The sequence below is a fragment of the Anas acuta genome, chromosome 17, assembly GCF_963932015.1.
Source record: "Anas acuta chromosome 17, bAnaAcu1.1, whole genome shotgun sequence".
NCBI lineage: Eukaryota > Metazoa > Chordata > Aves > Anseriformes > Anatidae > Anas > Anas acuta.
The window spans coordinates 3,595,146-3,622,285 of NC_088995.1; the positions used below are offsets into that span (position 1 = coordinate 3,595,146).

The window sequence follows — 27,140 nt, forward strand, 5'->3', positions numbered from 1 at the left end:
GGGGCTACAGTTGTACTAATGTTCCAAAAATATTTTACCGTACATTATGCTTCACATTCTGCAATAATAGGACCAGGGAGTTTTTCTTCTCCCTGCTGCTGTCAAAGGACCCACTAATGTGGCAGATGTGAACAAATATATTGCCCTTAATGCCTACAGCCCCTTGAATTAGGGCATATGGAAGAAGAGCTTGATTTTTGTAATTAGAATGATAAAGAATATACATTTTAAATACATTTAAAAATAATTTAGAAACCTTAGAAGTATGCAATTATACCTGGAATCTTAAGTAAAGGAAAGAGCTTTATGGAATGAAATAAGATTGCTATTTCTGAGTTTACAGCAACCACTGGACCTAAAACTGCATTGAACATTTGGACTGGTCACGAGGCTTTTGTCTTTTCTAAGGCGATAGGGGCGGAAACTTTACAGATACACAAAGCAGAAGTATGGCAATAGGATGAAAACAAACAGTTATGCACCAGTTCAGCCAATTTTCTAATATTTCTACATGTTATATAATCAATATTTTCTGCTTAAGCAGATGATACTTTCCTCTGTTACAGCCCTTTTTCACTAAAAATCACTGCTGGAACCTCAGCACAACATTCACATAATTACAAGTCTTTTATTATCTGCTTAAGAAACGCTAGCTTTAAATAAATCAAAAAGTGATGCTCAATTCAAGAGCACAAATGTCTGTTTTTGTTTAAGAGCATAAACGTCCAGCTTCCCGCAGAGGTTCAGTCACAATAAAGCACTACAGAATTACATTAGCTAACGAGCAAGTTATACAGAAAAAATGCACTGTATTTAGTCTGTTTATTTATTTATTATGTTAAGGAGCATAGTTTATATTGCCAAAGCCTCAATAAAGCCTTTTAAGCTTGAGCATCTTACCACCGAGGCAAAGCCAACAAGTACCCTGTGTGCCTCCTGTGCACCTGCAATGCAGATCAAAACGGCCAATTCCACCCTCCAAGGCCGCCTCGGCGGCTGGGCTTTCATTTACCTCCACGGGCTCGGCTCTGCCCAGTTTTGCTGCCAAGCTCCCACCCTGCTGCTGTCACCCCCGGAGGCAGCGCCCCTCCTTCCTTCCTCCCGTGTCCCACCCCAGGGCTCGGCTGGCAGAGCCTCCCCGCAGCTGGCAGCTCTCCATGTCCGATGTCGCGCCGCATTTCTTTGCTGCCAGGGAGGAACCCGCTCGCCTCAGCCCAGGGTCGCTCCCCACCCACCTGCTCCTGCCTTACCGGCACAAGGGCAGCGCTAAGGCCGCCAAGCAAAACCCGGGGCGGGGGGCGGCAGCGCCGAGCTGCGTTTTCCAGACAGGGAGAGAAAAACGGGGGCGGCTCCCCGGGGCCGGGGGCACCCAGACCGAGGTCCCCGGCCAGCAAGGAGCCGGCAGCCGCCCTCCTCCTCCTCCTCCTCCTCCCCTCAGGAACACGAAGCGGGGCCGCCCAGCCCCCGGCCAACCCCCCCCTGCTCCTCTCCTCACCCCACCTCACCGCCACCGCCCCGGGGCCGCCTCACAAAGGCCAGGGGGGTCCCCTCAGCCCCTCACGATAGCGGGGGGGGGGACGACGACGACAACGCGGAGCCGTTGGGGCCGCATCCCCTCAGCCACAGCCCCGCCACCCCCCACCTCCGGCCGCCCCTCACCTGCCTTCGGCCCCTCGGCGGCCGGCAGCGCTCAGCCCTCAGCCGCGGCTCATGGCGCCCGCCGGAGCCCCGCGGGGCCGGCGCTCACCGGCGGCGGCGGTGGCGGAGGGGGGGGGACGGGGGGGACACGGACGGGGCCGGGGGCGGCGGCGGCGCAGGCGCAGGTGCGGTTGCGGCAGCCCGGCCCGGCGCTATGGCAACGGGGGGGGGGGGGGGGGGCAGCGGCCGTTACCGCGTTCCCGCCCACGGAATGGGGGGGGGGGGGGGGAACCTGGCCGCGCGCTGAGGAGCGGGAAGCGCGCGCGGGGGGCGCGGGAAGCGCGCGGCGGCTGCAGGGGGCTCGCGCGCGTGGCTGCAGCGCGGAGCGCGTGCACGGCGCGTGTGCAGCCTGCGGGAGGGAATGGGGGCCGTGCGTGTTGCAGCAGCCGAATTTGGGGGATTTTTGTGCCAATTTTTTTTTCTTTTCTTTTTTTTTTTTTTTTGCTCCCGGCCGCACGTGTGTGCGCTTTGCTGTAGGATACCTGAAATAGGCACAGCTGTATCTGGACTGCTGCATGGGTGTGCTGCTGGGGGTGGCTCTGTGCTCCGTGCACACCTCTGCACGTGCACCGTGTTTGTGCGCTGCTTTCTGCACCGACGCATGCACGTGAGCTGCACTCACACCAGCTGGGCACATCCTGGATGCGCAGCCCTGGATGTCTGTGCATCTGTGCTGGCTGCACGAAGCCACGTGAGATGGGGCCGAGTAACACAATCACATTCCTGTCTGCTCATACGAGTTCACGTGAGCGCCAACAGACGCCCAAAATCCCCCACACCCAACAAACGCAGTGAGGATGGGGCAGTCGGGGACTTGGCCATCACTAGGATGTTGTCTCTGTGAACACGCAGGGAGAGCTGAAGCTTTGCCTTGCACGCAGATTGTGGCTTTTCTGTGTTTGTAATGGAAATAAAATACTTCGTTATGGGGGACTTCAGAATGAAGACACAAAAACTTGATGATGTTCTAAGGAAAAAGAAACATGCCCAACACAGGCTGGGTATATTTCAATATATGCATTTCAAAACTTACCCCAAACCAAACTGAGCACGAAGCAGCAAGCTGATGGGTCTATGACTCCTTAGCATGATTCAGTTGCACATAAGCCAATGGAGGATGATCTACGTGTGCTTTGCACTGTATGGCTCCTGGAGCTGGGGGAAATGCAGCACATCACCTAGAGGGAAATATTTTCCAGAAGGCTTATTAGTTCTTAGTTAGCAAAGCTAAAACCAAAAATAAAGGATAAGTTTTAAATGGATAAGCGTTAAGTGGGAATCTAGGAGTGAAACGACGAGCAGAGAGGAGGCTGTGCAGGGATGCGCAGGAACCGGCAGGCAAGGTCAGACAGAGCCGAACAAGCCCTCTCCCACTCGTGGATTTCCTTCCATTTTATCTCAGATCCATCCAGCTTTTTATATAAAACAGGCCGTAACAGGGTGGACTCTTAATTTAGGATCCCGTTAGGTGATGAAGGAATGGTCTGAGGAGCTGATTCACTTAGGACTCGCGCCAGGAGAGAAATGCATTTTGCTGTTTGACTCATCCTGGCAGGGAAGACGGGAGGATGTTAAATTCAATATGGGTCCTTAATAACCTAACGCAGATGAAGGAACCCCCCAGCCGTGTTGCTGGACAGAAACTGCTTTTTATGAACTGCCCTTGGGAGTGTGACGTTCAGCCAAGAGAAAGAGATGCCTGCAACCCAACAGTGTGTTGGAAACAAAAGGACAAAAGCACAGACATTTAGAAATGAACTAGAAATAGTGCTTAACAGTGCCATTTTTTCAGCTTGCCCCCTGGTTTCTCTGAAGTTTTCAGTTCTGTGAGGTTTCAGCCTGCAAACGTCACCCCAGTTTGTGGCTCTGCTTCAGCAGCTGCATTGGCTGCCAGGTGAGTGGCACGCTGAGCTGCCCCACTTTCGTGTTCAAAACGGGAATATCTTGGTTGTGCAGGGTGCTGCCAGCTTGGTAATTAACGTGCCATGAATATCTGCAGAGCTCTTATAAAAAAAGGGTGCTGAGTAGTACAGCTAACTGTGCTCAGTGGCTCCTCCTTGCAGAAGGGGAGGAAGTTCAGGCCCTGACCACAACTCTTGGCCAAGGGTTTTGTCCCCAAAATGCAAATCAACAGGTCAGCAAAGGGTAAATCCAGGCCCTTAAGATAGGAGTGCCCTCCAATAAACTCTCCATCAGGGATCACAAGGAGCTGTGACTTGCTGTGCAGCAGTCCTCCAGGCCCTACCTGTGCTGCCTGTGGCCATGCCTCTTGTGTCATTGTCAGTGCTTCCCAATTACAGCTGCCTCTGAAAAACGCAGGCACTCTTTCAAAGACGGGTTCTAAGCAACCACCCCAGGGTCAGATGAGGAAACTGAGATAAATCCCAGATCTGACTCCCATGATTTGACCGGATCAGGAAGAAAATCCAGCAAGCAGCCACCCGATCTGTGGACCTCCGAGTCCTGGCTGTCGGTTCAAAGACCTCTGTCCCTTTATGGCTTATTCAACCACACAGTCAGGCTCTGCAGAGCGGGGAACTCCTTGCAGCAGTGGATTTACCTGGATCTGACGGGATGCAAGCATCTGCAGACTGCCAGTACCCTGCTGCTAAGCGCAGCTTGGCCAGTTTGCCTGGGAGCAGCTGGAGAACCGCGCTGATCCCACACCACGCAGCCCTGCGTGCCCTCTGCAGGCTGGCTGGGCCGTGCTGGAAGCATCTCCAAAGTTTATATATAGAAATAAACCAAGCGGCTGCAAAGCCTGAGCAGGCAGTGTAATGCCCATGCAGGCAGAAGGCTCCCAGCAGTGCCGGCAGCAGCAGGAGCTCTTCTCTGTGCCATGCTGCCTGGGGACAGAGAGAGGGACTCGGTAAGGATGAGTGGAAATCAGTTTGTACTTGGTTGAGGGGCCACGTACACTTTGAAAGGTCCAAGCTAATTAATTAATGGGAGACGAGTGTCAGGGAGAGGTGGGGGCAAGGCTGATGCTGTCCTGTACCTGTCTCAGATGATCTGCCTCTTACCCCGTGCTTTCTGTAGTCTTGGGTTTGCTCTCCAGGCCTTCCTAGGAGCAGGGATAGAGATTTTCCAGGACCTTAGAGGCAGTGTATCATCCCCTTGTTGCTGTCTATTTGTTTTTTAAGGTGCCCCTCTATTTTCTGTCACTTGCTTTTTAAAGAGCACAGATTTCAAGGAGAGGAGACAGCAGCAGGCTGCAGGGCTGGAAGCAGAAGGGGTTTGTCACCTCTCCTGGGACGCTGCCTGTGGATGTTGTTTCACTTTGCCATGCATCTGTGACACCAGCACACACTGCTGGCTGCGTTTTGCTTCTGGTGATGCAGATCTAAATCCAGACTCCTCCATTCCCTAAAGCCAAAGGCATTACCGTTAACTAGATCAGTGTGGCTGAGACGAGAAGCTGGGATTAGCTTCACATTCACCCCGGTGGAAAGGAGACGGTGCCGGAGCAGCTGCCACCCCCTGCATGCAGGCAGCCTGCAGGTTGCATGAGTCCTCTCCTCTTGGCAGCAGGGCGATGCTGGGAGCGGGACGAGGGAAGAAAATTGTGCAGAGCCTCTCCCAGAGCTTGCGGCAGAGCGAGGAACAACAGCTGGGATGAAATTCAAGCAAAATGTTAAAATCTGAAGGGTGATGTGATCCCTCCCGAATCCAAAGGGAAGACTCCAAAAATCAGAACCAAATGTACATAAGTGCATGTATGAGACACGTCTATACTAGTCCTCATTTAGTACCTCTGCCATCAGACATCCCATTCGGATGGCATCAGTGAAAATACCCCAGTTGTGGCAGTGCCACCGGCCAGGCCAGCGTTCCTCCCGCAGCATTGTGCTGGAGTGTTGCCTTTAGGTTACTCTGCTGCATCTTACCAACAGCCTCTAAGATAATTAGCAGTCATCAGATGAGATCTGATTTTTAACAAAATGAAGATTAAGAGAAGGGGGAGAAGACTTACTGAATGGCAGGAAAAGTTGGTGTCAGGGAGTGACAACAGTTCTTTTTATCGTCCTCTGGAAAACAGTGCCATGACCAAGGATTTATTTACAGCAGTTGAAAGAAATAAGGGAGGTGCTGCCATCTCCTTAAGGCAGAGACTGGTTTTAGTTATTGTTGTTTCACCTTTGTTTCCACAACACTTAGGCCAGCGGGGTTCCTGGTGCGAGACGAAGCCCCCTGCTGCAAAACAAATAGCATCTGATGACAGGGGCTGAAACAGGGGCTCAGACATCTACTGAGGAACAGAACTGGAGAAAGCGGGTCAGGATCCAGGAGGTGCCTGATCCAGGGTTGGAGGATGGGAGCAGGCTGCCGTGAGCCAAGCACAGAGGGAGGCACAACAAGAGATCCTTTTTGCAACATTGCTGCAGCGTGGGTCGCTGTTGGTGAAGCAGTGCTGAGCACAGCGTGGTCATCAGCCGGCTCCCAGAGGCAGCACACTGGGCATCGCTGCCTTAAGCAGTCCTTTGCTCTACAGTGGGATGCTCAGGAGCATCCCTGTTTGTTTTTAGTACAAGAGCGTCATCTCTAAATAGATCTGCCTGGCCTCGCTCTGGAAGTACACGCAGGCAGCTCCCCGCAGCAGCGGGCGGCCAGAAGGGCTTCGCATCCTTGATATCTATCATACATTCACCAGAAAGCTAATTTAGTGCAAGCTGCCCTTATCTCATCCATTAAATGTGCAAGTGAATTGACCAGCTCCCTGATTGGAAAACATTGCTCTAATTGCTGCCTGGGAGAAGGCAGCAGACCCTTGCTGGATCAGCCCCTTATCTGCACTTTACCAAGCACACACTTAGAAAATCTGTTATTTTTCAGCGATAATTCATGGGGTGGATGTTGGCCAGAATTCTGTGATGGTACAAATCCTAACAATCTCAAAAGCAGTCCCCACCTTTCAATTATACAGGCCTTTCCCAGGGACCTGGGGAGCAAGGGTTCCCATTTCAATTAGAAATGGTGTGATTAGGGCCCAGAACAGCTTTCAAAAAGCTCTTCAACTACACAGCTGAGCTTAGACAATCCATCCCCAAATGACAAAGGACAAATTGTGAATAGTTTGGAAGTAACAGAAGACCAAACTTTACTTTTTTTTTTTTTTTTTCCTGGGGCAAAAGATGAACTGTGCCATCTGCATTTTTGTTTCTAAGGCTTTTCCAAAAACAAACAAGTAAATCAAATACAATCTATTCTAAGTGCACAAGCAATCACTGACAGATTTATGTGTGTGTGCCCAGGCTCTGCCTACTGGGTTCTATCACAGATCATCACGATAAAGGCCAGTGACCTCTATGTTCAGGGAGCAAAATACAGACAGAGAACCTTCTCCGTTTTGTCCAACCCGCTAGATGTGCTGTAGCTATTACCATGCATTAACTCTCGTCACATACATTTACACACAGACCATGATTGCTTCCTTTCAGGTCAGTGATAAAGCGGCTTTGGAGAAGCAGATTTGCAGTGGGAGATGTACCCTTGGGCCAAAGAATCATTAAATCATCGGCATCAAGAAACCTACTGCAATGCGACTTGACAGCTGTACGGTGCTAGGCCGGGGCTGTGTTTACTCTAGACTTTTTGCCCTGGCTCACGCTGAGTTTTTTTTTCTTTTCTCTGAGTAATTTCCCATCATTGCTACCACATGGGTTCATTTCCATGGCAGAAGAAGAGACGAGTCACTGAAGCTGTCGATAGCTGAATCGGTACCATCATCTCCGCAGGTCCCAGGGTCAGCAGGCTGATGCCTCCCCCAGCGAGGCAGGCAGGCAGGTGGACAACTCCAGATCCTGGCTGTACCCGAGAACAAAGCCAAGCACAGCAAAAAGTGCTAGCCCAAACAACTGCAGGGGGTCTAGAAACTCCTCCAGCAACCAAACTCTGTGCTTTATAATCCTGCTGATTGCTTCGTGTCCCACTGAATCACCCACTGGCTCCATGCAGTCCCACAGCCAGCCCAAGGTCAGGCTTGTCTTGCACACAACCAGCCCGCTGCTGACACAGCTCCCCCTTGCCTCGTCCTAATAAGCAATGGCCACCTTGAAGAGCTTTAAGCCTTGTTGGACAAAGGGTGGGAGGAATACAGCATTCGTTTTTGCAGATGGGAGATTCAAGGCATGGAAATATTAAATAACCTGCCAGAGCACACTGGGAAGCTGAGCTACATTGCCTGAGGGCTTGCCTCACATTTTGAGAGAGATGATCTCTATTCCCATGAACGAAACAGGCTTACTGTTAGCTAGGGAAGTACAGATGCCTATAATCTGGTTTGCAAAGAAAATGGGTTTAAATGATCAGGAAACAGCACAAAGATCTGAGCTTGCTTTGGGAACCTAAACCAGCCAAGAGGTGCAGCATCCTGCTTCCGTACAACTCCCGTCTGTGGTCTTCAGGTGAGGAAAAATGAAGGGATTTTGTTTCATCTATCCTGATGGTGAATGGTAATGACCTGAAAATTGGTGTCATGTGCAGTTTTTGTTTGTTTGTTTGTTTGTTTTCCAGGCAGTAAGACAATTAGGCCTGTTCCACGGTTATAGTTTTGCTCCTTGCATTCAGGAGGGTTTTGTGCTTGCTGCTGGCCAGCACTGCGTGTCTGGGAGTTGTAAAGATGTCTGTGGTTTTACTGCTACACTTTTATAAACCCGAGGTTTGTATTTTTATTATGATTGCTGCTGTGAAGACATTTTAAAAATATTGTGTTTCTCTTTGCTGATGTTCCTCTTGATGTTTCAGGGAGTTGGGAGGTACTGGCAAAACATGCCAGGTGAGCCAGGAGAAACTCCTTCACCCCAACCCCTACCTTCACTAAACTGGGGAGGCACAGGATGTTTTCCTTCATTAACATCCTGTTAATAATTATTTATATTAACACATTTCAGAAATTAACATAAATTATCATTATTAAACCACAATACATTTATTATCTTAGCATAAATTAACATAAATTAACATGCTAGTGTGAAGCCGTATCAGAACAGAGCACCGTATGGGATGTTGTTAGCAGCCCAAGATAATGCCGTTTTCCCCCAGCCTTCCTTTCTGCTCATCCAAACCTCATGTAAGTACTCCGTTCTTGGGGGTCATGGACAAAGTGCACAGGCATTTAACTGTCACTCTTTCAAACCTGTTTTCAGACTGGGGAGGTTGTGTTTTGGATTAAGTAAATTATATACAAAGAGGAAATATCTCCATCCCTTCCCTCTTACCTGAGGTTAATGGTAAACCTGAGATGCAGAGATGCACGGGCATTTGGCTGCTGTAGAGCTGTATCACTTCTCTCTTGTGACTAGCCAGGGGAACTCTGAAACTTCATCATCCTGCCTTGAAGATACAGAATTGTTTCCATTAGCTTGCTTGCTGAAAAGACCAAAAAGGCACGTAGGAACCTGCAGACATGAAACGTGTGGTCAGTGTTGGCTCACATCTTTCTATTGTGTTTGGTTTCAAAGGGCTCCAAAGAACCTGGCAAGTATTAAGGAGTTAGTGATATAGCTGTAAATTACATGGCAGCGTCCTGAAAAGAGCCAGTTTGCAGTATTTGGTAAGAAGAAAGTTAAACTGCATTTACTGTATAAGCTGTTGCAAACACTCAGCCCTTCTGATCGATAGGATGAGGATGGGAACAGCTTAAGATAGGATATTTTTAGATGCTGGGAGTAATCCTGTATTATTTATTATCAGAGATGGTTTGGTCCAGCCAATGATAATGACAGCGCTGCAGTCGCTGAGTCTCAGCCTTAAATAAAGTATTCATGGATGTCATTAAAACGCTGCTGCTCATGTCCTCAGCAGATTTTGCAGGGATGAACTCTGAGATAATGCTGGGAGAAAAGGCTGCGTGAGCAAGTGGCACGAACCCCTAGGGGGTCCAGGCTACTGATTTTCCATCCGGCCCTACCACTGATTTGTGACCTTTAGCGAGGCAGATGCCTTCTCTCCGCACACCTCCTGCCTGGCTGGGACTGTCAGTGGCTGTGCAAGCCTGCAGCACCTGGAGCAACAGGACCGAGGTGTTGGTAGAGGCTTCGTGGCATTAGAGGGATGCCAGCAGTAGATTATCACCGGCTTGAATCACTGCATGAACACAAAGCTGCTCCGTCAGACACAAGGCTGTGCTCCGACCACCCCCTTTCTGGCCTTGCTGTGAAACCCTGCTGGTGGCAGATCTGCCCCTGCTGCAGGTTCCTCCGGGGGCCTCCACGCACGGCCAGGGCACAAACAGAGCTGGGCTCCAGGGAACGTTTCTGAACAAAACTACACGAGATAGAAGGTTTTGTATTTTGTTTTGTGTTTTTCCATACAGGGTATGGTGGTTTGGCATCTGTCAAGCGACCAGATTAAGAACAGATGGGGAGAGATGTGAAACCCCATTGATCTCTGAGGGATTATTTCAGAAACGCAGAGCACAAGCGCATGCTGGATTCCGGCCCCTGCTCTCACATCCTTCCTGCAGGGACTGCCCGAAATAGGTTTCATGGTGGTGGGGAGGTCTTCTGCTCCCATGTCTTGGGCACCTCCGATCTCTTGTCCCTTTCCTGCCCCGTCCAGCCTGCCCCATCTCATGTTTTATTGGGGATGTCGGGGGAACTGCTCGGGGAGAAGGGCTGCTCCCTGCCCTGCACTCCCAGCCTGAAGGCACAGACACCCTGACACCCCTCCTTTGTCCATGCTGCAGGCAGCCAGCTTGTAGCTCCATTTCACAGCTGGATTATTGTCCATCTTTAAAACAAGTCAGGTTGCAAACTCCACATAACATTCCTATTCCAATGCTGTTCCTAGCCCGGGTATCACCACATGCATTTTTTGCTTGCAGCCACCAGAGGACACTTGCTTTCTTCGCAAAGAGTTTGCCCTCCACTTGGATGCAAGAAGGCAAAAGAGGAAAAGATGCAGAGCTTGGCCACATGTGGGCACTGGAACAGCAAGAGATGGGCCCGTCCCAGGCTGCTTTTCAGCCCCAGGGCACTGGTGGTGCCTTTTTATTTAGCCTTTCATGAGAAGTTTGAGCTGTGCCTGCAGCAGGCTGTGAACAAGGCAGGCTGGCTGTGCTGGGCTCCCTGGGCCATGTTAGTGGCCATCCCCTCGGGCTCGTAGCCCCCAGGTGAGGCGTTACCGGGCTTTGTGTCGCTGCGCCTGACTCCGTGGGTGGCAGGAGGACTGTGGGCGGACTTGGCAGCGTGGATGCTGGTAGCAGTGCAGATCTGAGTGCAAAATGCAAAACCTTGGCAAATGCTCTGTTACTGAGCTCGCTGTTACATGGCTGTGCAACCAAACGAGCTTCCATCGGGATCAGATCTGTAACTGTGCACACGGAGCGGAGTGTCTGAGATTCAGACAGCTCAAAAGACTGTATCCAAGCCAAGCCAGGACTAACCCCTGACCTCTGCAGCCTGCTGGCTGCTCTGTCGGCCTGGAGGAACATTAAAGTTCCCCAATATTCAGCTGTGCATGCCAGGAAGTGCTGGACGAGCCGGGGTTGGCAGGCCCCAGCTAAGGCAGGTCCCTGCAGTTCTGGGGCAGTGAACTGCTGGGGTGAGAGGTACTGGGGCTCCCAGGTGCCCGGAGCAGCTCAGCCCTCTTGGAAGGAACCTCCCTCCTGCACGTGGCCCTGAGCCAGGCTTGAATGCAGGACAGCAAAACTCCCCATGTGGCAAACAGCCCACAAACTGCCCCTGTCCCATCAGGGGCTGATCTGGTGAGCAAGGGCAGGGACATCTGCAGGGCAAGGTGTCATGGCACTGACCTCAGTGTCTCTGCCTGTAAATACGCTGCTCCTGCTCTCCTTTTTCAGGCCAGCCCTGTTTGTGTTTGCAGGGCATGCCTCTGGGGAGAAGAACTCAAAAAGGCTGTTTTTGTTTACACTCGTGTTTTCTAAGTGGGTAACTTTTTGTATAAGGGTTGCTACTGGCTTTCCCCACCTCATGCGGAACGCTGATGTGTTTTAACTCTGGTGATTTATGGGAAGAGAACCAACAAAAGGAGGAAGAACACAAGTGAAATCTCAGCAGAAAGCGCAGGAGGTGTGGGCCACGTGTGACAAACACTGCACTCACTGTGCTCTGTAAAACCGACACAATCCTATCTAACCAGTAACCACGTGTCCTTAAATCATCTTATTTAAATCACAGCAGAAAAGTGATGTACAGGTGATGTACAGGCAGACTTTGGGTCCACACCAAGCAGCTGAAAAGCTTTGCCCAGTGAAGCCTGACCCTGCTCCGGCCATAAAAGTCCCACGTTGTGCTTTAAAGATTTGCTAGCTGGGGTTAAGCAGCTTTCTGGTCCCGTTCTGGTCACATCAGCTAGATGTACCAAGCCTTCCTAGTCCATTAACAAAAAGAGCTGGCAGGCCTAGATTTGATGACTGTCTGAACAATATGAAGAGGTGGTGATTTGCTGGCAATGTGTAAAAACAGGCAGCAAATCAGCTGGCAACATGCGCTGGATTGAAATTAAATCAAAGCAAAAGGCAGATGACTTTGAATGGGCTCCAAAGGTCACAGAGAAACAAGCACAAAATGATATGGTTCACTGGAAAACAGAGCAAGCAGAAGGAGCACCGCATCTTCTTGGCACTGGGAGCTGCTGGCATCTATTTGCTACAAATGTATTTCGGAGTTAAAAAAAAAATAATAAATTTATCTGGAGGGAGGCTGGAGGCATAAAAAGACAATTAAGTGGTACAGAGAAGCCTGCCATGGCACTGCAGAGAGCGGGCAGAAACCATGGTGCTGGGAAGGGCTGAGCACACAGTGGGGTTGTGATGCTGTGGGGATGGGGATGGTGGTCACGGGCTCCAAGGTGGCTGTGCAATGGGCACTCAGAGGGGCTGGCTGTGGGGCCATTTCTGTGCCCCACCTGTGCTCCACGCTGTCCCAAGCATTCCTCACTCACTGGGAAGGGCCTCCTTCATGCCATATGCGCTGCTCGAGTTGATGGCTACTGGGTAATTGAATGTGTAAATGCAATTAGCACAGAAGAAACATCTCCAGCACTAGAACACTGAGGCCAATGGTCCCATGTACAAGGCGATATGTAACCAGCAATGAGAAAAAAACAAACGAGAACCTTTGCACCGAGAACACAAAACAACAGTGCCCCAAAGTCAGTGGCAGAAGCACCCTCAGGGCAGTGCAAGGAACAGATGGGTCAGCCTGACCACGGTGGGATGTCTGAGCAGGAGAATATGAATGAAATTTGGTACTTTCCTTATCACAGGGTCCATGCAATACCATTGAAACACATGAGTCAAAAATTTCCATCACCTGGCAGTTTGGTTAGCACAGCATTAAATTATGTCTGCAGCTTTGGGGCTGGCAGCAGGTGATTTTCCTACACCTGGATGTTCTAGCAAGGACAAAACAGGCAGAAAAAGTGCAAATATCCCCTTCTCTCTTGGCTGTTAGCAAGGGCAGACTCTAGCCCCCCTAGTAGCTCCTACACAAGCTGTTTCCTCAGTATGGAGTGCATGCAATCCCATGCATGCCCCTTGCCATGGGGCTGTGAGGGATACACGAGCTTCATCCAAGGGAGGGATTGTCTCAGTGCTGTCTGCCTGGGTGGAGTGGGTCATGCCACTTCCAATTCCTAGCAGCAATCTGGATGTGTCCGTGCTGGGAAATTGCAAAACACTACGTTGTACTAATTAATGCCAAACGGGAGGGCTTTGAATATACATCATCAAACCTCAGATTCCTTCCATCCATGGGTATCTCATAAAAACATTTATATTTATTACGTGGTAATGGAAACACACCTCAAGAGCACACTGTCCAGCACAACCATAATGCTGAGTTAGGCTTAAATTGTCTAACGTGCACAGAAGGAAACACCGCTCTGTTCATTCATGCTCCAGGGCTGCTATTTTCAACACTGGCAGCTCCTGCTGCACTAACTAAAATACTTCTGATCCAGTCCAACAAGTTTTTTTCCAGGTTTGCTTCTCCACAGCGAAACCACAGATCGTGCTATATGGAAAGCTCGGAGCCTCGAGAAGTGTAGAGTTACTGTAGGTTGCAGCGGTTGGATTTGATCCTAAAACAATGAAACCGAATGTGAAAAAGACACAGATGGCTGTCGCCTCTGTGCCATTTGGAGTGGTTTTTGGTTTCTAGCCAGTCAGCCCCATGCCACAGTTATGCAAATAAAGGCAGCAGAGTTCGATGCAGTGGTACACACATCTCCAACAGGCTGTGGCAGGAGGGATGAAATAGCTGCGTGTTTCTGAAGAGGGCAAGAAGATCAGCACGCCAGCTTGAAGGACAGAGGATTTAAGGACACAGAGTGAAACCTGTGGAAACCTCCTTGGGATGGGGGCACATGGGAGCAGTTCAGCCCTGCTGCCCTACCACCAGCAACGAGAGGCAGAAAAGGAAAGTCTGATGAGAACAGGAATGAGAAGAAGCCATGGGAAAATGGTTCAAATTGCCTTGACAGAGGGCACACTGCTGAGGTCAGACCCTGAATTCCGCAAGGTGTAAGGGGATGTACATGAAACTGCATCCTCTTACTCCAGGGTTACACATAGCCCTGGTGAATTCCAAGAAGAAACACACAGAACTGCAGACCCCTTTTAAAAATGCTGCTCTTCAGTGAGACACCAGCAACAGAACAGATTTTGATAGCTGATAATTAAACTCCTAATCAAGCCCTTTTTAAAGATGCCTGATGGCTCCCTTCTCAATCTCCTGTAAGGATCGGGAAGGCTTAGAAATGTAATACAATTCTGTGGCTGAGTTAAACATCGGGCAGGTTTCAGACTGTGTTTTACTAGAACCAGATGAATTTCTAAGCTTGAAATCCAGCGTACAGAATGCTGATTAAGTTTGATCTGGTGACCATCTGTCCTTGTGTTTGTAGTATGAGTAGCTAAATGAAATTCTGGAAAAAAAAGGTTATCTTAAATACACACAGGATAAAGCAAATTGAAGAAAGCCCCATTCACTGTTGCTATGTGAATCTTCTCAGCAAGAGGGGAAAATTAGGTCTGTCTCTGAAGTTACATATGCTCAAACTCACTTTTTTGACTCTTGGAAGCTGAAACATCAAGCTGTAAGCTTTGCTTTAATTGCATCTTGTGAATTTTCCCTTAGCTGCACACTAAAGCCAAGCAGACAATACATTGATTTCTGGTAATTAGAAATGTTTTAGAGCAAGTCAGTATCTTGGAAGGTGTAAACTGCTGCTGCTCAATGCAATTTCTCACCCTTTCTGCCTCTGCTTGGGCCATTAATCACCACAAATGACTCCTTCTCTCTCTTCACCTTTACATCCGTCTATGTATCTATCCATCTTTTCATTTAGATAGAGCATGAGAAGACAATTAAACTGTGAGTAATATCTCAATAATCAACCAAAGGTCATTAAAGAGCAGAGGTGATGGCTGCCAGATTTTTTTTTTCCAGTCATAATGGAAACTTGCTGGAGAAAAGAACAGCATGAGAAGTGGTGGCATAACATAATGCCCTCCTTTGAAGAGAGACACTGAGAGGCTGGGCCCATCAGCAGCCTGAAAGGGGAAGAGAAAGTATCAGGAAAAGCAGAAATATAGCACTGGGGCATCCCACATACAGAAACAGAGACAGTGCTTGTGAGGCTGGCTAACGGAAATGGTTTCTGACATGCAAAGGCACCAAAGTCTGTTCCCCGAGCCCCAGCTCACGCCACGCGGTTCTCCTCCCTTCGTGTGAAGAACCGCAGGGAGCGCAAAGCAAAACCAAATTCAGTCCGTGCCCCGTGCCAGTTTTCCCCGGCTGCCCGCAGGACTTTGCTCTTTGAAACGGAGGGTATCTGTTCTTTAAAAGGATTTGTTCACATGTCAGCAAGTCCGTCTGTGTACCAAAGGGAAGCCGCCGAGGATGGCTGCAGGGCTCGGGCTGGGGTGTGGGACAGCTGCACAGGAGGAGGCGGCTCTGCAATAACCACAACAGAACCGACCGGCTGGGAGCTGGGGAGCACCTTGGGTGTGGGAAGCTCTCTGCTACTCCGGGAGCTGCCTGTTCCAGGCTTTCCCACCGCTTACCCTGAGCCCGACTGCTCGATCTCTTGACAAGAGGGAAAAGCCACGAGAAGTCCTTGCAGGGGCTAGAAAGGAATTTGGCAAGAAGAGCCACCCGGGCGCCTTTGAAACTCCAAGTGTGTTGGCTTGTCTGCTCTGGTGACTCCCTGCGTCCCCAGGCACGTGGATTCCACAGGTGTTAATGCTCAGCAAGGTGGGCCCTGCTCATTTCCAGTGGCCAGGAGGGAGGCTGTAGAGACAGTACCTGTGCAAGTGCATCTGGCTTCGATAAAACCCTGCTATTAGCGTTCAAAGTCTCTGGCTGACACAAGAAAATCCAGTTGTTAGGCTGCTTTCTACCTCAAACAACCTAGGAAATGAACACATCGGGCATCATTGGACTAAATTTATGCTTTTTACATGGCCATTTTCTTAGCATTTTTTTTTCCTCTCTGAAGTTTAAGAGACGCTTGTTTTCCTTGCTAATTCTTTCCTCCCGGGTGCTGATAGGGATCTCTGTAACACGAAGCCAGCTGGAAGAAATTCAAGCTGCTTTCTAAATGCTGTTATGATAGAGTGCAGGGGACGTGTCTTTGAAGCTGCTGGACTCCAGAGATGTCCCTGATTCAGGAGAAACGCAAGAGGCAATTAAGCTCTTTTTCTGGACCAGGCTTGGAGCCCCTCCATGCGAAAACACAACCACTGGCTGCTGTCACCCCACACTGACCTCCAGGGAGAAGAGAATTTGGGCAGCTGTTATTTGGTCTATCTGGGAAGATGGGGGCGTTTGGCAGAGCCACCTCCTGGTGCTAGGGAGGCTGCTTTGCCTTTGTTCAAACTAAATAGCCCAGGTCAAGGGGAGGCGTGAAGATCCCATGATTTGTGGTTCACATCTCAGACGCATTACGTCCTCTGCTAAGTCTGGAGTAGGAGAAGGAACAAGGGAGTCCCATCTCTCTGCCTTCACAGAGTCAAAGACACTTGTTGAAAGCGGAACCTGTTGCTGGCAAATGCGTGAGGTGAGTCAAGGCAGCAACCTTGCAACAGGACATGGGAATTGTGAAGATTTTCATGCAGGAGATAGTGCTTTATTTTTTATTTTTTAATTTTATTTTAGTTCCTTTGCTTCTATTTGTCTTTTCTTGCTGTGTTGATCCTGCTGTACCTGCATGGATCCCTGTGGGAACGGCCTCCATGACACTGCTGTGACAAACAGTGGCTGTCCCTGGATTAACACGAGTCCATATGTGGGACAGAAAGAGGGTGATGGTCACCATGGCCCTACCTGGATTCTGCTCCTGTCCTGTCCCTCTCTGGTGGGTCCTCCTCAGACACCACCACTCAAAGTTAATTGAAAAGGGACCATGGAATGGGACAAGGAGCAAGTCCCACTTCCTGGTCACACAGACAGCTCTTTTTATGTTCAGTGACCTGACATGCTTTACTCTGCCTCCCCAAAAGGCCCAAAACACCCTTGTGTAAGGTGAAGTGAAAATCCTGGCCTCATGCCTGGGAGCTTCAGGTGTTCAGGCCCACGGGCTCACACTGCCTAAACACAGCCCCGGCTGCTGGAAAAACTGGCTGGTTACTCCATCTCTCTGCCAGGGAAGGCTTGTTCCTGGTTCTCTCCTTCCCGGTCCTTTCTGCAAATTGGGTTGAAATCCCCACGTAAGGGGGCTCCCTTGGTCCTGAGGGAAGGAGACAGTTTGACAAGCACACACATTCGTTATCGGCACCTTGAAGCAATACAGGAGGCAGACAAAGAAAAAAAGTCCTCTAGGGAAGAGATATTCAGCCTGATGTTTGTACTACTGGTTCAGTCCTAGTTCAACTCCAAGGCACAGGGAAGAAAAAAGGAAAAAAGCAAAGGGCTTTCCTCTGAGAAAAGCCCAGTGGTTTATTGAGCTCTGGCCCTGTTTGAAAATCTGGCTTCAGTCATGGCTCCAAGTTTCTTCTTCTTCAGAGGAGAAGAGGCTTAGCGGGACTCCGGCATGGTGGGAGGCTGACAAACCATCGTGAAAACCATTTGTAATGTGTGGGGCCTCGGAAGCAAAAAGAAGAGACAGCCAACAGCCCTGAGGAAGTGCAAGAGGAGAAGCTGCACATGGGTTCCCGGTCCACAGAGATGAATCCAGGTCTGCGCCTTCATCTCCCTCCCCCCTTCCCTTTGTAGATATTTCCTGCGCAGACAGTTTCTATAGGCATTTCCTGGAGAGGCTGCGCAGCCAACGTTGCATTTTTGACATATTTTTTAAAAACCACACTTTGCAAAGTTAAGGGGTGTGTGTAGGGGGAGCACAGAAGCAGAATTGCCGAGGCAACTTTATCTGCACAGACAAAGTGTAAGCAAGTTGCCAGCCAACTCTAACAGACTCTGCATCAAATCGTACAATCTCCTAAAGCACGCAATGGCAAAAGCATCAGGTTGCCTGTCTGGAGTCAGCCTCTCTTGAGCTTTCCAGGGCTCTGCTCCCTCAGCTCAGCCATGCCCTGCTTTTTGCAGGGTGCAAAGCAAAACCCAGGGCAAGGAAAAGCTGGCACCTCCGGCAGCCTCCTGGTCCTGGGTGCTGTTACTCTCATCTCCCCGTGCTCACACATCCCTCCTCCTGCACCCACCTGCTTGCTTTTGCCTTTTCCACGATGCTACGAGCACTTTGGAGCACGTCTGTTTTACACGGCTGCGTGCAGCACTTTCTGTGAAGCAGCCCTGGTTCCTGGCTGAGAGCTCTGAGCACTCCCATATCTACATCTATATTGCAGTCCTCTGCCTTGGGAAGACAGAGCACATGGCCATTTTCCCTCCCGTCAGGGTGGAGGGAGGCTGGGCCATGGCCTGAAAACTGGATGTAATCGCATTGCTGGGGGTGCAGTGCCTGTGGCAAAGCCCCAGGAAAGGCTCTCTCTGTTGTATGATTTCAGGGTAGATTTACAGCTCTGAGGAAAGACGTGCACATCTCTGGTCCTGCCCCACAGGGTGGGGAGGAGCTGGGACACCGTCACCAGGGACACCTAATTGCTATAAATGATGGCAGCTGGAAGTAGAGAAATCAGACAGACAGCTCCGGCTCTGCCTTGTTTCTCTTGGCTGCACAAAAGAACAAAACGAGGCTGACTTCTGACAAGCCTAATGCCCAGGCAAGGCAGGCACGGTAGTTTTTAAAATAAAGGAACCCCTCTGGACCATCCTGTCTCCCATATACATACTGGTTTACAAGCATCAAGCACAGGGAAATAGCTTCAGAGGATTTCAAGTCCATATAAGACCACATAAGAATAGATGCCAGGCTGGCCCTAAGGATGTGGTTGAGACCTGCCAGCTAATTATTTCATTAGTTAAAGAAGTGACTCAGCCAGTGCCGATCCCACCCACTGGTGGCACCTGTAATTAACACGACACACAGAACTGGGTGAATATCCACAGATAACATCCAGGGATGGCACTTGTGTTGCTCTCCCTGCTTGAATTTCTCAAGACATGTAAGAACACAATGCAGCAGCCCAGGTAGAGCTGCTCAAGGGGAAATAAAAAAGAGAGAGCACCCTGGCAAGAGCACTAGTGGATGAACATGTCCTACGAACACCCTGGGACCACTGGGGGCAGGAACTGCCTTGTCCTGAGCCATGCTCAGCATCCACCCCTCCCAAATCAGTGTGCTGAGTGATGCTCAGCCTCACACAGCGCAGTCCAGCAGCTGTAACTCTTCCTCCCCAGCCTGGAGTGAGCACCCAGTGGATCTCACTTCTCTGACTGGCAAACCTTAACACCAGGAGTGCGAAGCAGCCTCCTGAGTCGCCACCCTCAAAACCTGAAGTAGAGAACATGTTTCAAAATAAAGGCAGCTTGAGTGGTGTCAGCTCTGCTTGTGTTTGTTTCTACGGAAAATTGTTACTCTAATGTGAGTCATGGGAGTAATTAAGGGATAAATAGCAGCACTGCAGTTCGTCAACACCCTGGTGCCATTGCAAAAGCGAAGGGAAGTGTACACATTCTTAGGGAGACACAAACCCAGCCAGGATGCAGGCAAAATAACCATTCCCATCCTTTGGGCTTTGGCAGTCTGCTCTGGCCTTAGTCAGGCTGGTGTCAGTCTGGAAGAGCCTTGCTGATGTGATTTACCAGGGAACCAGTGAGGTCAGGGTTGTGACTGTTCAGTTTATGTCAGGATGTACCAGACAGAGAGACCAGTGCAGGAGCCCAGCATCATAAATGTTGTAAGCCCAGATGGATGTTGTTGTTAAACTGGACAGTAAAGGAAAGCATAACGCACGGTTGCATTTTTTTTTCCCCTTCAGGATATGTTGAACAAAAAGAAGAGCTGAAATGGCAACTTCCCAGGCTGGCTAGAGGCTACAGCAAGTGGGTTAATGTGTTCTGAGTCACAATCCCCCCTGCTAATTAATCAACAATTTGGCAAATGTTTACTACAGCACCCTTGGTGCTTCTGCACACATCTCCCTGGCACAACGAGAGACACTTGGACACGGCCAATTTACCTGGCTTCAGGGCTGGCTCACCTGGTGCTCAGCAACCTGCGCTGTCCTACAAGAAATGCCTGCAGCCTCCGTTCCTTCTGCCCGGCAGATCTGGCACCACGGCCCCTCGGGGGTGCTGGCATGGGGGGCACTGGCAGCTGCTCTGGAGGGGGATCTGAAGAGTAGCGATGTGTGCTGCACGTGCTCTGTATTTGCACCTGTCCCTGTGGAAAGACTGCTTCTCACCTGAGATCCACACTGTGAGCCCTTCTTTCATTCTCCATTCTCTTTAGTTTTTGAGGATGATTTCAAGTGACTTACTTTTCCACTTTCTAACAAGCAATTTAAATGCTAAAGGGCAGCTCTCTGCTGAAGGCAACTGAAGCCAAGAGAACTGTGACAGTTTATGCCAGCTGAAGCGTTGCCTTTAAGTAAATGTTTTAAACTTTCCACTAAGGAGACTAAAATAAGCCATAGCATGAAACATTAAGAGCAAAGAATGAACTCTGGAGACCAGAGGGATTTGGGAAATGAAATGAGATCCATCTTACTGGCACATTTTTCCCCTCCTGTCTATTTTTGGAATTTAAAAAATTCCCCCAGATTCGTCTTCGACAGACCAGCTTTTTGTTCAGAGACCAGCAGTGAGCAGCCTCCCCTTTCACACAGAGCAGGTGAGCTTTGGCACGCCAACATACAAAATACAGACCTGGAAACTATTAATATCTTTTACTGCTGGAACATGGCAGGGCCTGGCACAGGTGCTATTTGTTTTCTTTAACAGGCTTTTCAGCTATGCAACTTGCAACCAAATACTAGATGAACAAGAAGATTTCAAGTTAGTGAGCTAGCCGTGATCAACCCAGCCCTTCTCCAGAATGCTGTGACACCTACCGTGACCGGGTGGATTTTACTTCGGGCGTTAAATCATGGGTTTGACTGCGTGGCTGTGGTAGTTGTGTTTACAGGGTGGAGTGGAAGGCAGCCTGGTCCTGCTCATTGGACTCTGGACAGACTCAGGAAACCTGGGCTCCAGCTCCTGGCCGTGGTATTAACTCTCAGTGGGACCTCAGCAAGTCACTTCAAGCTCAGCTCTCCAGTTGGCTTGCAACCCACATTTTCCACTGACTTTAAATGGGGCAAGGGATCTTTGTTGCCTATGAAAACCGAGCCTCCAAACACTTCAGTATCCCCATGTCTAAAACAAGGAGGAGAATATTTTGAGATCAATGGATAAGAACACCTGCATGCGCTAATACCTACGCACCCTGCCAAGATATTGGGAGATTAAGCAAATATTTTGAAGGGCTGTAGGATCTTATGAGGCGGGTATGGGGCTGTTTAGTTTGTCCAGGACATATTTTTCCCTCCTTTTATTTTTTTTTTCCACAAATGGGGAGATTTCAGGCAGAGAAAAGAAGAAGCATATCCTTTACAGGTTTGGTTTCAGCCATGCTGATCTGCTTTGTGAAAACTAAACTAAGAACACCTGCACAACCCCTTCTGAGACACAGCAGAGGGACTCTGAACTGAGGAGGAGCACATCTGATGGTGCCCTAAGATTTGGCTTGAATATCTCCAAATGGAACATAGCTGAAAAAGCAAATCATTTAGGGAATGCTCTGTCTGGGTATCACAGACCACAACTCCAAACAGGATGTAATGAAGCTGATAAGAGCTCAGACAAGATTTGCTCTGTAGTGGGAGACTTGATCCATACAGTGTGAAAGCTAGGTCCAGTTTGGGGCGGCGCATTTCAAGGAAGATAATAGACTCAGTGGAGCGTGCGCAGAGAATGAAATGAACGATAAAAAGGTTTTGAAAACATGACCTGTATGGAAAGGTGGAAGGAAGTGACTTTGTTTAGTCTAGAAGAGAGAAGAATGAGTGGAACATGATAATGGTTTTCCAATATTTGCAAAGGGGACAGCGACTGCTGTCCAGAATTCCGGAAGGGCACGAAGAAATCAGTTTAATTTATAGCAAGGAAGTTTGAGACAAGACTGTAGGAAAAGCCACATAAATAGAAAATGCTCAGACAAGCTACCTATGGAAATGTACATCATGGGAAGTTTTTAGGGACTGGACTGTAGCAATTCATATGCAAAGCCAGGTACTTCATAAATCAAACAATGGTGTTTGCAGATGCAAAGACATAAGATCGTGCCAAGTATGGGCAGACTGATTTACACAAAACAGATCTGAAAGTCACCCAGGTGTGACAACACTGAATACAAGTTGAATCATTCCAATTAAATAAATATAACTGGTGTGGAGATAGCAAACAGCATTACTGTCTTCAAAATTGCTTTCAGACCTCATCTCTATAGCATAATGCATTCCTTAAAAATCACTAATGACAAAGGAAATTACAAAGAAGGGTGACTGTGGTACTGACCTCAACAGTAGAGTGCTACGGCACCTGGAAGGCTTTCAAATCCAGCACATCACAGAATAAATAAGTTAGTACATTGTGTGACTCAGGCAATGCACCTTTGTCTCTATCTCTGTCTATTCTCCCTCTCACCTTCTGTGTCTGAAGATTAAAAATAGCAACTTTATGTATATTTTCACCCTCCTAATGACTGGCTCAAGTCACCGTTCTCACAGCCCTGTCTCTGCAGCACGGGCAATTAATCTGCCTGTGTAGCAAGATGGGGAAGGTTCAAGCGTGTCACCTCCAGGTCTGAATATGGAAACGCTACAACAGCAGAAACACGGCGTGCAGGTGGCTCACACAGCCAGTGAACGTGTCTGCAGGCACACAGAGGCTATCCACTTCACAGCCCATGCAGAAACCTGCAGGCATCTCCTGACAAAATCCCCAGTCCCAACTCTGATTTCCTACAGGCAACAGAGACCCTTCCCAGAGAGCTGAACCTTGAGTTTTGTGAATGCTGATGGTGCAGTTGTTTTGAAATGAGAAGAGGATTTGCAGGAACTACTGCTCCTGTCCAAAGGGAAGTTCCATGTTCCCCATGGGAAGAGCAGCACCTTGGCGGAGAGAACACTGCTATCTTCTGATTGGTTACTGATAAGATTTGGGTGAAAATCCACTCCCAATGACACTATTTGTCCCCCACTAGTCTTGCAAAATCTCTTCCTCTAGGGCTGTTTTTTAATAGTACACTGATAAATTCTGCTGGAGGACAGTAGCACAGGCCAAAGAATGAGTCGAAACCACCCACTGGTTTTAAGGAACTAAGTAGCCTGCAAGGACCAGGTGCTATCATGATGAAAGCTGGTTGTGTGGCACTGCCACTTAGCAAACACATCTCTCCAAAGCTCTAGGTAAGAATAAGGACAGTTACTCCAATCCTGCAGACACAGCCTTGCTCTCTTCCCAAAGTGAAGGCAAAGTCTGTGTCGAGCCAGCTTCTCTGTGGGAAGAGAGATGTGTTCAACACCAAGACGAATGAGGGGATTGCCGGGATGGAGCTCACAGCTGCATGACAGTAATACAGCCCTGCTGGGCAGGGGGAACTTGCTACAAGCACTGACCTACCTAATCCGCTGGAGATTGCCTGGCCTTTCTCATCTGCTTGCCAGAAAGGCTCTCAGGTCTGTGCCTCACTGCAGGGATGCCCTGTGTTAGTTCCTCTTCCATTTTTCACTTTTTTTTTTTTTATTTTTTATTATTATTATTATTTTTTTTGCCTAGGAAACCTCTTGTTAGGCAGGACTGAACGTCCTTGAAAGCACCACTTATAACAAACAACCAGGGGCAGATCTCAGGCGAGCACTGCACGAGTCAGAGGTCACAGCTGGAACTGCTTTTAGGGGAAATTCAAAATTACTGTCAAAAGCAGTTCTCTCTCATTTTAATTGTAATTGGTTAATCTCATTTTATTTGCCTTGTGGCTATGGCTGTGAAGCTTAGGAAACTCTCGGGGCCCCTGCTCCGCTCTCCGTTACCCTGGGAGCAATTCTGAAGACTTCAGCAAAGTTGCACTGGATTTATTCCTTGTGCCACTGAGACCACAGGCTAGTGCTTGGAGAAAGCTTCAGCAAGGGAGGGAATGGATGTGGCAGATGGCTGTTCCTTTTTCAGAAAGGAAGACAAACAAATGGTATTCACTGATTTAACCCTCCTCCATGGCCACTCTGCTAGGAGCTGCCAGTGGCCAGTGCAGGGAGGGATGGGCAGGGCTCCAGGTGGTACAGCTGTTCTGGGAAGGGTTGAAGAGGGTGTCAGGGCAGCATCAGCCACGGATACACCCCATTAGATTTGGGGAACAGAAAGTCTCTGGGAGCAGTCTGTTCCTGTAAATACATAACACACCACGCACAGTGCTGCTGGCAAACTCTCCACTAACATGTCGAACCTACCTCTGCGGTATGCTAACAGCAGGGCAGTGCTTGTCCAGTGGTAGCTCATGGAAAGGTGGAGCGCACAGTAAATACGGGTTTGCACAGCAAGACACTGCTGCAAGGCCAGGCGGTGCACTAACAACCTGCACCTCGCCTGGTTTGAGGCTGGCAACGATCGAACACGTTGCTGGCTTGTCTGAAGCCACCACCGCGCCCGCCTCTCCTCGCACACGTGCGCAGTCACAAGGAATTTGCTGCTTTGACTTGCAGGCAAGTCAAAAAGCTGTCGAACAGCGATCACATCTAATACCACTCATCATCACCATCAATTGTTCTCCAAATGAAACAGCCCCCGTCGCCAAGCAAAATGCTTTGGAAGATGTTTTTCCAGTGGACACGCATCCAAAGTAAATACAGGAAAATCTCCTTCTCCAAGCACTTCTCCTGATTACTTTTCATTTGAATCATTAGTAAACCCGAGATACACACAATAGCACAAGGCTGATGAAAACCCACTTCAACATAGTGCCCCCTTTTTTCCTTTTTCCCAGAGATTAATCCTCTTTGTTGCTCTCAGCCTACAAGAAAAACATCCTGTCAGCCTGTCCAGAGCCAAGACGATGTGCACATCTTCACACATCCTGCCTGTGAACATCCTTCGCCAGATGACCTGCCAGTTCTGATGGGACCCTGGTGCTGCAGCTTTGGGATTTTGTTTTCAAGCCACACCATGCTCCACCCTTCTGACTAAATCCCATCTCAGCCAGAAGCCCAGGTTGTCTGCCTTGGTATAGAATGAGTGGAGGAAAATTCTTCCTTCTCTAGGGGCTGGGAAGGAGCCCCTGTCTCTGAGAACTGAGAGCAACCCCACATCCCTGACAATGACAGTTTGGGCCTGGGAAGAGCTGAGATCTGCAACCAGAGCAGAAGCAGGAGGAGGAGAGAGCTTGGAACAACAGCCATGGCTTTCCCTCACCGACCAGCCCTCACCAACTAGCCTCGTCAAGGCCGAAGCTTAGTTCTGCCAAGATTTGAGTCCAAACCACACACAGCCTGCGAGCTTCAGTGGGTCCCACCCAAATGGCCCAGGTTCACTCAAACCTCAACCCAAGATCTGGCCCCAGGCTCTGCAGACAAGAGCTTCTCTCTTCTTCTCTTTGCCCAAATCCCTGCCTGCAGCAGATGTCCTGGAAATCCTGGCTCACTGTTCGAGACCGTAAAGAATGTATGAAACATTCACTCAACTCCAGTGGCCCAGAGATGGCAAAGGCAAATTACAGCCCTCTAGTTCCTGGCCTCTGTGTGCAGGCATTGCCTTTGTGCTAAATGCTGTGGGCAAGAAATGTTCTGGTTTGCAGGAAAGTAGGCTTCCACCCAGTTGCTTTTCCCTGAGGATTTTCTGATAAATCACTACCTGGCTCTGCACTTGTCCCCGTTTCAGTGTGATGAGACAGATCACAAGACCTGGATGCTCTGAGCCCAACACTTGCACTGTGCAGGCAGGTGGGACTGAGGATGTCAGCAGGCTCCCTTCCAGACCTGTCGTACCAGACACCAGGCTGGTTACCTATTTCTGTGCCAAGTACAAGGCAGCCCAGATCCTCTTCTGGAGGTGCCTGCACTTCAATGGAAGACGTTTCTTTCAGTCTTCCCTCACCTAGGCACACAGCAGAGCCCTGCTGCATCTGCAGTGAGACTGGGAGTGTTCAGATGTTAAACATGCCAGAAGCTAGGACTGTACCACTGCTTGGACAATCAATATTTCCAGCATCTCCGGTCTTAATTCCTAATGCAATTCACTTTCCCCTGCCTTGGATTGCTTCCTTTGCAAGAACACTTGGCTCCTTTCTAGCCAGCTCTCTGTCTCACACTGAAAACAGGCTCGGGGCCCTCCTTCAGCTCTCCCTGGGATGTTCCCTGCGAGTGGCACGCAGCTGGGGGTCTGGCAGGGACGTCTGCTGCTGCGCCACGGCCCCGGCAGCACCGGGAGGCACCAAACCAGAGCCGTGTGCCAAAGGGGCCGTGCTGTCCTCAGCTTCTCTGTATGTGCTGGAAGTGCCTGGGGCAAACGGGGCTCCATCCCCTGCAAAGGCAGCTGCAATCACTGTCTGGAAAAGAAAAGCTCTTTCTTTTTGGTATCTGGATGTCTGTCCTGATGAGCAGGACCTCAGTGCTGAGGAGCCTGGCAGAGCTCTGCTTCAACCAACAAGCCTGGCACTGCAGTCAGCCAAGCCTGTCCTGCCATGCCCTCGGACCAAGAGAGGCTTTGGAGATCTCTGCCCTCACTCCTCCTTTTCTCTCCTGTGATTTATGTAAACTCTCCCCCTCAAATGAAGGGTCCCTGTGTGGTGGCCTCTGAGCCACTGGCGACATCCACCCCTGATTTTTCTCACCTGCACTGGCAAGGTGGATGTGCTTCCCAGAGCTGCTGGTGACTACAGCCCTTCAGGGCAGACCCGGTACCTGGCATGGCTCTGCCTGCCCCTCTGGTTCTGCTGGCAGCAGCCAGAAGGGCAGAGGAGGGCAGTGCTCCCAGCCAGGCAAGGCTGTGGCAGCCCCCAGGAGCTGTGCCTCAGCAGGAGGCCTTGCTGTCAGTGGTACAAGATGACAGGGACCTGGGGGAGAACTGAGACGCCTTCACAGAAAGCCC

General features: G+C 49.6%; 1 protein-coding gene across 6 annotated transcripts in view; it reads right to left on the reverse strand.

Annotated features, from left to right (window-relative positions):
• CCDC92 (coiled-coil domain containing 92) overlaps positions 1-27,140 on the reverse strand; it is a 68,160-nt gene that overhangs the window by 16,372 nt on the left and 24,648 nt on the right. Inside the window, exons 5-6 of one of the 6 annotated variants that reach the window (XM_068654348.1) lie at positions 8,916-9,095; positions 2,732-2,876 (exon numbers count right to left, since the gene is read on the reverse strand). The gene's annotated coding sequence lies outside the window, so the exon portion shown is untranslated. Of the gene's footprint in view, positions 1-1,659; positions 1,829-2,731; positions 2,877-8,915; positions 9,096-27,140 lie in introns of those variants that run through there. The other 5 variants (XM_068654350.1, XM_068654351.1, XM_068654349.1 and 2 more) reach the window with 5 other exon arrangements.